Source organism: Poeciliopsis prolifica, unplaced genomic scaffold (genome assembly GCF_027474105.1).
Source record: "Poeciliopsis prolifica strain line A6 unplaced genomic scaffold, Auburn_PproV2 SCAFFOLD016, whole genome shotgun sequence".
NCBI classification, from domain to species: Eukaryota; Metazoa; Chordata; class Actinopteri; order Cyprinodontiformes; family Poeciliidae; genus Poeciliopsis; species Poeciliopsis prolifica.
In genome coordinates this window covers 3,498,415-3,507,500 of record NW_026562391.1, presented here as the reverse complement: position 1 = coordinate 3,507,500, position 9,086 = coordinate 3,498,415, and the positions used below count along the sequence as shown (strand labels likewise).

General features: G+C 40.9%; 1 pseudogene; it reads right to left on the bottom strand.

The window, feature by feature from the left end:
* The window catches only part of LOC129366948 (heme oxygenase 2-like), a 16,194-nt pseudogene extending 11,394 nt beyond the window's left edge, over positions 1-4,800 (bottom strand).
* Positions 4,801-9,086: the final 4,286 nt, after the last annotated feature.

The window sequence follows — 9,086 nt, the reverse complement described above, 5'->3', positions numbered from 1 at the left end:
TGTGTCGATAGGCAAAAAACACTGCATTGATTTCTTCAATTATGGTGAATTTCTCATATGTCCAAACCATAGAGGGAGTCGCATGCATTAGACAATATTTAACATCTATTATTAGCTACTACTTTTGTTGCTCTGTTAAGCTACACATCTTCATTTTATACGTATTTTGTGTTATTATGTAATTTCAGTCGCACTCTGGATGAAGAACCTTCACCATTTGCTAAGGGGGTTTTTAAAAAACATTTGAGAAGATAAACAAAGGAACAAAGGTAGTGGGGCTGGGACTTTTTTCCCCTTTTTTCTGTGTACTGAAATGAATTTTGGCAGGTACAAGTACTTCTTTCATGTCTCGCAGCCCATTGCGGTCTAGAGGAAAACCTTTTGGTTGTCAATGTCCTGCACCACAACATTCATCTCCAAACGTCCCACCTCTGTTTGTTTTTGTCATTGTTAATAGCTGAGACAAGCTTCCTATGGTCAACAATATTACATTGACCTCGACTCCATAGCAGCATGACTGATTTTGCCTTCAGATTCAATACAGCTTCCTGTGTTTATGAATATCTTGGCTGCTTTTCTCTGATTCATTAGTCAACAACAATATGTAGGAAGGTCCGCACAGCTTCTAGAACCGATGCGTAATATTCTAAAGAGGGCCTAAGTGCCATGTTTTGCAAAAGTGGTTATTTAGATGGTGTGTTGAACTAAAATCATTGCACCCTGGGGTTTATACTCCTGTGACTAAACTCTTCGGCCTCGACAAGTCCTGTTAATCACACTAGTATCATGCGGGTATCTTGTTCCTTCCCGTTGTTTATCACATTCCTGATTCATTCTGGCACTGTGTTTTGAAACATTATTACATAGAAGGGAAACCCTCCTGTCTGTGTGGGATTTCCTCTTGTTTTCAATAATAAAAGGGCTCAGACTAAATTAATCCAAAACAAGATGCAGCTGTTTTCAGTTCGTAATTCAAAAGTTGAGGAGAACAACAGCCACAGAATGGAGCCGTAATATTTTGTGATTTTTTTTTTTTGTAATTAAAGTAGGAAAACTTTGTAGAGCAACATTTTATTGCAATCCAATTTTTTTTTGCCAGTATATCTCTTTTTATTTATTTTCATGGACATGTTCTTTGCAAAATCGCACAAGCTCACCCAGATTTGATCGATCGCTTAAGTGACCATCAATTTTCAATGGTATTTAGAAGTAAAGCATTGATTGCAGTTTTCCGGTCAATTGCTGTTTACCAATCTTTTAAAAAGCTTAACCTGTTGATTCCAATTTTGGCCAATACCGATCTTTCTTGTCTGAAATGTTGCTGAATATAGCAAGAAAGTTGTAGAGTTTGGCCAAAGTGGGTTGGCTATTGTTAATTATAAACATGCAGACATAACTTGGTGGGCCGGTCTGTCAGTCAAACCTTTCTCACCGGAGAGCAAAAGAGGACAGTGGTTGATTCCTAGACCTTTGTCAAGCTAGATAAGATTGGCGGATAAGATCAGCTTCAAATGTAAAAATTGGCCGATCACCAATCTCGCAAAATGAAGGGAGAAAAACCCCTAGTATTTATTTAGTTGGGGTGTAGTGATACTATAATCTCATGATACAATACAATATACGGTATACTGATCATGATGCGATATTTATCACAATATTTGGCAAACGGTACAATTCGATGCACTTTTACTATTTTCTGAAAGGTTTTAGAAGGACAGAGTAGTTTTAGAGACATTTTGTGGTTTTAGTGACATTTTGTGATTTAATTAACTGAAAACTGATTGAAAGCACCAACTACACAATGCCCGACTCTGATTAGACAGAGTCTAACAGTCTACAGCTGGGCAAAATGAATCAAAGATGCAGTGAGAAAATTAGTTTGTCATTTAATTCATGTGGATTTGACATAAAACAAGTTTCAACAGTGATCCAGGAGCTGAGTGGGGAAATTATCAGCCTCTGTAGTCTCTCAATATGCAAATGATGGCACTTATGTTTTTCTTTTGGACTTACTGTGGTTGTGTTTTGGAGTAAAAAAAAGTCTTTTGGACTATAGGGAAAAGGCTTTTCTATGTTGGCTCCTGTTTTTTTTTTTTTTTTTGGGGGGGGGGGTTTCAACAAAGTGTTTCTTCTTATCTGTTCCTCACCTTACTTGCAGGCGTGCATATAAAAAAATGGTTTTCTCAGTGAATATTGTTTAGTAGTGAAGTAATGAGGTGTGCCAACAAAGTATCTATTTAGAACACCATTTATGTCAAACAATGGGTTGATATTTAAGTCTTTGATTTTTGCCAGTAGAAGCATTTGGTTTCTTTCTAGAAGTGAAATGAAGATATCAATCCTCCCAGGCATTCGCTTGGCGTTTAAGCAAGTAGTAAAAATAAATGCATCACCTCCACAGTGCACTACAAAGAATGTGCTTTGAACTCTGTAGCATTCGCTTGTCACCGTATGTCGTCTTTGATCATGAAGAAACTACAGTGGTGGGAAAAAGTGTTTTCCCCCTTCCTGATTTTTCCCTGTTTTTTGCATCCACATTTCAGTGTTTCAGAACATCAAACCCATTTAAATATGAATGAAAGACACCATAAGTAAACCAAAAAATACTCTTACTGTGGTTCACTGGAATCCCAAAGTCTTAGAAAAGACGTTGTAACAAGACCTCCATTACTTTCTTTCTCATTTGCTGGTGATTTTCTTTGGATCTCTTTTCACTTTTTCACAAAAGGGGTATGTGGGTTTGGATTTTGTTTCTTCCAAAATAATAAGCATATTCTTTTGAAAACTGAATTTTGCGCTTACTTGTGTTGTCTTTGTCTAATATTTAAATTGGTTTGATGTTGTTATACACCAAAATGTGGAAAACACACAGAAACAATAGGAAAGGGGGCAAATAATTTTCCACACCACCGTGGCAGTGTGCTTTCCAGTTAGTAACCTTCAGACAAGTTGCAGACAATAACACTGACACATCTTCACTTGTGCCAACACAGGACCAGGTTCACAGTCTTCCTGTAACCATACTCCGCTAATGAAGTCTGTTTCTATACTTATCTGGTAGTTAACATCACCCCAACGAATTACTGAGTGTCCTCAGAAATATTTCAAGAACTTAAGATATTAGTTTTGTAAGTGTAGTGTTACTTTCCAAAAATAAATTTCCTGGGCAGGTTGCAGCTGTCGTTAAGGCTCTGAACCTGGCCAAAAAACCCCAACAAAGGTCCAGAAAATGTTCTTACATACAAGGTTTTATCTTTTTACATTTTATTTTTCAAATTTTTCTGGTGTCAAGCTAAATACCCGCCAACTATAAACTTCTCTGTTTTGTTGGGGTTTTTTAAAATCAGCCACCCACCCTGTTTCCAGGCTTAAAACAAAACTGGCATACAAATTCCTCATGTTGTCACCTACATTCCCTTCAAGGCCACTCTCTGGCTGTCGGTGTTCAGTTAAGAACTCATCTAATTACAGTGGATCACATAGTAAGCCACACGATCTGCTGACAGCCTCTGTCTCAGCTCATTTGTCACGCAATGCAAATGTTTCTAAATGCAGAGATTTTGATCTGACCATTGCCGTTTCATCAGCTCAGCAAACTATAGAGGACTTCTGCGTCTTCTGGTGTTGAGATAAAACATGTTTTCGTCACTATGCAAATTCATTTAAGCATGTTTTAGCAACACAATTGAACAAAATTAAAAATGCCTTGTTTTGAAATATGTTTGGAATTTTTTTTCCCCAATTTAAATGCTTTTCTTGTTGGGATTTTTTTTTTTCTTCAGCAATGGTTTTGTCTGTTAAGGCCATCATCACTCTGATAGCATGTATTAAGATTATTTTATCAGTGCTCTAAAGGTTCAGTGTTTTTGAAAAGTGTTTATATTGCCTGAACGGTTTTAAATTGATCAAACTACAGCCACAAATATGAGATATGTTCTCAGTCAAGTTGGATGAGAAGGCGATTGAACACAAATATTCAAGTTAAATCTACAAAATCGCAATTGGATTCATGACTAGACTTACATATGGATACGTGATCAAATATGATACATTGGGACATTTATCCTAAATGTCCCAATTCCCATCACTTTTGATGAAAGACATCAAAAGCCAAAACCATAATGTCCCATTTAAATTTGCTGAATTTTCTGGTAATCAAATAAAAATCCTTCGAAAGTCCAAGAGCTGTGAATACTTTTGCAAAACAATATTGCATAGGAATGAAATAATAGCCAATTATGCTTATTGGAGAAACCGTCTTCAAATTAAAATCTTCTTGTAGTTCTTTATTGTCTTCCTGTTTTTAGAGGGGTAGCATTTCTAGCTTCACCTTGTCAATATCTACACCCCGAAACAACACGTCTCTAATATTTTGACAGTCAAAAACAAAGCTACCGAACACCAGTTTTAAAATGCTTTACAGATTCTGTCTGATAAACTAAAATAATTTTTAAAAATCCCTTAAAAAGACGGCTGCTTTTGAGCAATTAGCCAGAAGGCCTGTCTAAAAAAAAATTAGCTTCAAATGCTAATTCAGAAAGCCGTTGGGCTAATTAGGTGGATAAAAGGCTACACGTTCAGGCTGTTTTGAACATAATTCAAATTATAATGTTATAGTTTTATTATTTAAATAAAAAAACTTCACTCACCTTGACTGAGCATTGTTCTTGCTCGCAGTGCCTCGTGTGAAGCCAAATTTCCGAGCCCCGTAGAGACACAAGGCTTCCCTAGAGAAACAAGTTTGTTCCTCAGGCTGAGCGTCGCTGCCTTTAAATCTCCAACCAGTGACCTTACAGACTGAATGGGCTCTATTTCTATACATTACGTGCTATGCACTACCCAACACACAGATCGTTTGTGAGTGTTGCTTCCAAAAATAAGCTGCTTAAGCTTATTTTTTATACAAAAGTTTGCTCCCTGAAATTCACCTTAAGAATGCATAAAACTTTATAAGTTCATAAGGTTAAGATAATTTTCTTATTTCTGGCATATGAGTATTCAATTCTCTCCAAAGGTGACTAAGTCTGAGGTGCTGCTTTAGAGCCCCGGATGTAAAGAGGACATAATCCCGAACACACCCGACTTGGGATCGACACCCGACCCAGTGATCGACACCCGACCCAGGGATCGACACCCGACCCAGGGATCGACACCCGACCAGGGATCGACACCCGACCTGGGATCGACACCCGACCTGGGATCGACACCCGACCAGGGATCGACACCCGACCAGGGATCGACACCCGACCAGGGATCGACACCCGACCTGGGATCGACACCCGACCTGGGATCGATACCCGACCTGGGATCGATACCCGACCAGGGATCGACACCCGACCTGGGATCGATACCCGACCTGGGATCGACACCCGACCTGGGATCGATACCCGACCAGGGATCGACACCCGACCTGGGATCGACACCCCACCTGTGATCAATACCCGACCAGGGATCGACACCCGACCCAGGGATCGACACCCGACCAGGGATCGACACCCGACCCAGGGATCGACACCCGACCCAGTGATCGACACCCGACCAGGGATCGACACCCGACCTGGGATCGACACCCGACCTGGGATCGACACCCGACCAGGGATCGACACCCGACCCAGGGATCGATACCCGACCAGGGATCGACACCCGACCTGTGATCGACACCCGACCAGGGATCGATACCCGACCCAGGGATCACCCGACCTGGGATCGATACCCGACCCAGGGATCGATACCCGACCTGGGATCGATACCCGACCAGGATCGACACCCGACCAGGGATCGACACCCGACCCAGGGATCGATACCCGACCTGGGATCGATACCCGACCAGGGATCGACACCCGACCTGGGATCGATACCCGACCAGGGATCGACACCCGACCTGGGATCGACACCACCTGTGATCGATACCCGACCAGGGATCGACACCCGACCTGGGATCGATACCCGACCAGGGATCGACACCCGACCTGGGATCGACACCCCACCTGTGATCAATACCCGACCAGGGATCGACACCCGACCCAGGGATCGACACCCGACCTGGGATCGACACCCGACCTTGCAACCGTCGCTGCATGTCTTTCTACCGTTTCTATCTGGTAACTGTCAGAAAAGGTAAAAAAATTTGAATATGGTTCATTTTTAACAAAAACTATAAGAGCCATTCTTAGCATTTGCAGCTCTTTGGCTCAGGAAGATGACACTTAAATTTGATCTCTTCTTATAAAAATGTATGCATTTATGAGCTTTAGATTTAAAAAAGATTAAATAAAAAGATGCCCCCAATAAAAGATTGTAAATGCAGCAAAATTCTCTTCTGTTGTTTATTTTAGGGAAGAAAAATATTTTAAAACCCATTCATCATTTTCCCTTACACTCTTTGTATTATGCAATACATAATATAAAAAAGTTCAGGACGTTATGGACACTTTTGCAAGCTGCTATTAATATAAGGTAAAATAAGCATTACTGGGAAAAGGATGTGCTTTTTATTTCTACTTTTACTAACCAGTGAATATGAATTACCAGCTGCTGTTAGCAGGTAAAAAATGCACTTAAAATTAAATAAAACAAAAGCAATAATAATAATTAAGTCGAAATGACATGCACGTTTCATGGATTCCTGCAGATTTCTCTTCAAACCCCCATACAGACTTGACGAAGTTAAGTGTGTGCGTGACCCAGCAGCCAGCTAGCAGCAGCCATGCTTTCCTGATTTACAGCCGCAAAAAGTGGAAACATTTTCTTCCCCGGCGGGATCCAGGGGTGGCTGCGTGAACGTTTGTACCATTAATCTTGGTGGCTGTGGTGGCCAGCGGAGAGTGTGTTTAACCCGGGACAAGGCTTATAATTGGAAGCACACCTCCCTGCATTCATCTGCAGGAAGCAGCCCGGGCCTCCGTGTGTGAGCGGGAAGCTGCGGGCCGACAAAGAGAGGAAAGTGCATACACGGGGCAGGCATGCGATGTGATCACAGTGCGGTATTTGAGGGCTGCGATCACCTCATTAGAATGTGCAGGTGGATGGAGGGCAGGATGGAGAGAGCCGCGAGACAAGGCAATGAGGCAGGCTGAATAAATAGCCACTATTCACTATGTTTCAATTTGACATTGATAAACCATGAGTGTACACAACAGACTGACTGCTAAAGGGTGGCTCATCAGTGAAACAATGAGCTGTAAACTTTCCAGCGCTTATTATTTTTTTCTAGGAAAATCTGTGCTCATGCATGTCTGTTGCAGCGATTTAGGATGCCGAAAGGCCGGAAAATACGCCTCCACCATCACGATTTTCTTTACAAAAGTTAATCCTTGTCTTACATTCCTGCATCTGCTGCTGCTGAATTGAAGTTCACGGTGACTGTGAAAGTTGTTTTTCAGGCGAATCCAAATCTGCACTGCTGCATGTTTGTGTTTTGTGCTCTCTAACACTCCCTGATCCCCCTGACCGTCACGAGCCACTTTGTCTCCGAGCAAATCGGAAACACATGGAGTTGAGACGAACCTGAAGACTAACTAGAACCTCTAGGAAATCCTGCTTTGGCACAAGCGAGACCAGTGAAAATTTGGTGGAAACAACAGATTAAAAAATTGACTGAGATAAACTGAAAATAGAGCAAACTCCAAATTCAAAACTAATAAAACTAATAGAGTTTGGACAGTAGTGTAGTTCTGAAAGAATGCTAACTACACTTTCTGTACTTAAACATTCCTCCATATAAATACATGCCACATCTTTCTTTTTTCTTGTAAAATGTATATTATGAAATATATTTAATATTTAACACCCCCACAAATGTAATTATAAATGATAATGTAATATGTTTTTGACTGTAAAATCATGGAGCTTAAACTTAATTTCCAATAGACAGATAGGGGCTTTGAATGTCTGTCCTAACTGGAAAACTGTGCTATTTGAGACACATAATGCTGTTTTTTGTAAAATGGGTATGAAAACCAAAAAAATAAATAAGATTGATGAGTCCACCCTTTGTTTTCTCCTGTAACAGTAAAGCAGGCGTGTTGTGGAGGGTAACGCAGGGCGAGGCAGGGGGATTCTTACAATGGACAATGGGAAATATGCATCACAACATCCATTGTGTTCTCAAGTAAAACGTCTCCCAGTTTAATCCATGGAGTCAAAATATTTCCACCTCTGAATCTGACCTGGGACCGCATGTTTTCTTGAACAGAGTAGCATGCATTCACCCGGGAATCCACAACAAAAACCTTCTATATCGGTGTCTTGAGATTTACCCAGCTTTGAGGAACGACCCAAGAACTGATGATTTCGAAGAAGAAGAAAAAAAAAAGAAAAATGCACACTGGACCAGAACATCAACTGCTTGGATTTAGTTTACCCAAGTGCCACTGCACAGAATAAACACGCATATTTAGCAGGAAAACCAACACGCTGTCGTCCACATGGTGAAACATGGTAGGGGCAGCGTTATGCTTTGGGAATTCTTCAGCAGGAATGGGGACGCTGGTCAGAGTGAATGAGAAAATAAATTAAGCTAAATCCTGAGAAAAAAAACCCAAAACAATATATATCTATATAAATCATGAGAACTCTTCTAAGGGATCCCAGTGGTGAGACAAAACCTCCAGACTCACAGCCAGAGTCACAATGGATCGGATTTAGATCAAAGCACATTCATGTGTGTGTGAGTGTGTGACCCAGTCAAAGATCTGACCAAGTGAGAATCTGTGGCAACACTTTTAAAAAATGCTGCTTACAGACCGCATTTATCCGCTCTGGCTAGGTTTGAGCTACTTAGCGAAAGGAGGATGGGTATAAATGTCCACCTGTAGACGACCAAATATGGCAGCGGGGGTTGGGGGAGGACATAAATACACTCCACACTTTTGAAAACCATGTACAATAATGCACTGTCATTCTATTACATTTAAATCCTGATAAAACACATTGAACATTGTAGGTGTAATGTCAAAGATCTTGTAGAAGTGGAGAGACTATGTTTGCAAGGCGCTGTGCAAAAGAGGATCTATGATAAACAAAGCCATGCACCAGGAAAGTTAATGGTTAATGTCTATAATGCTAACTATTTGTGCAGCTTTCGT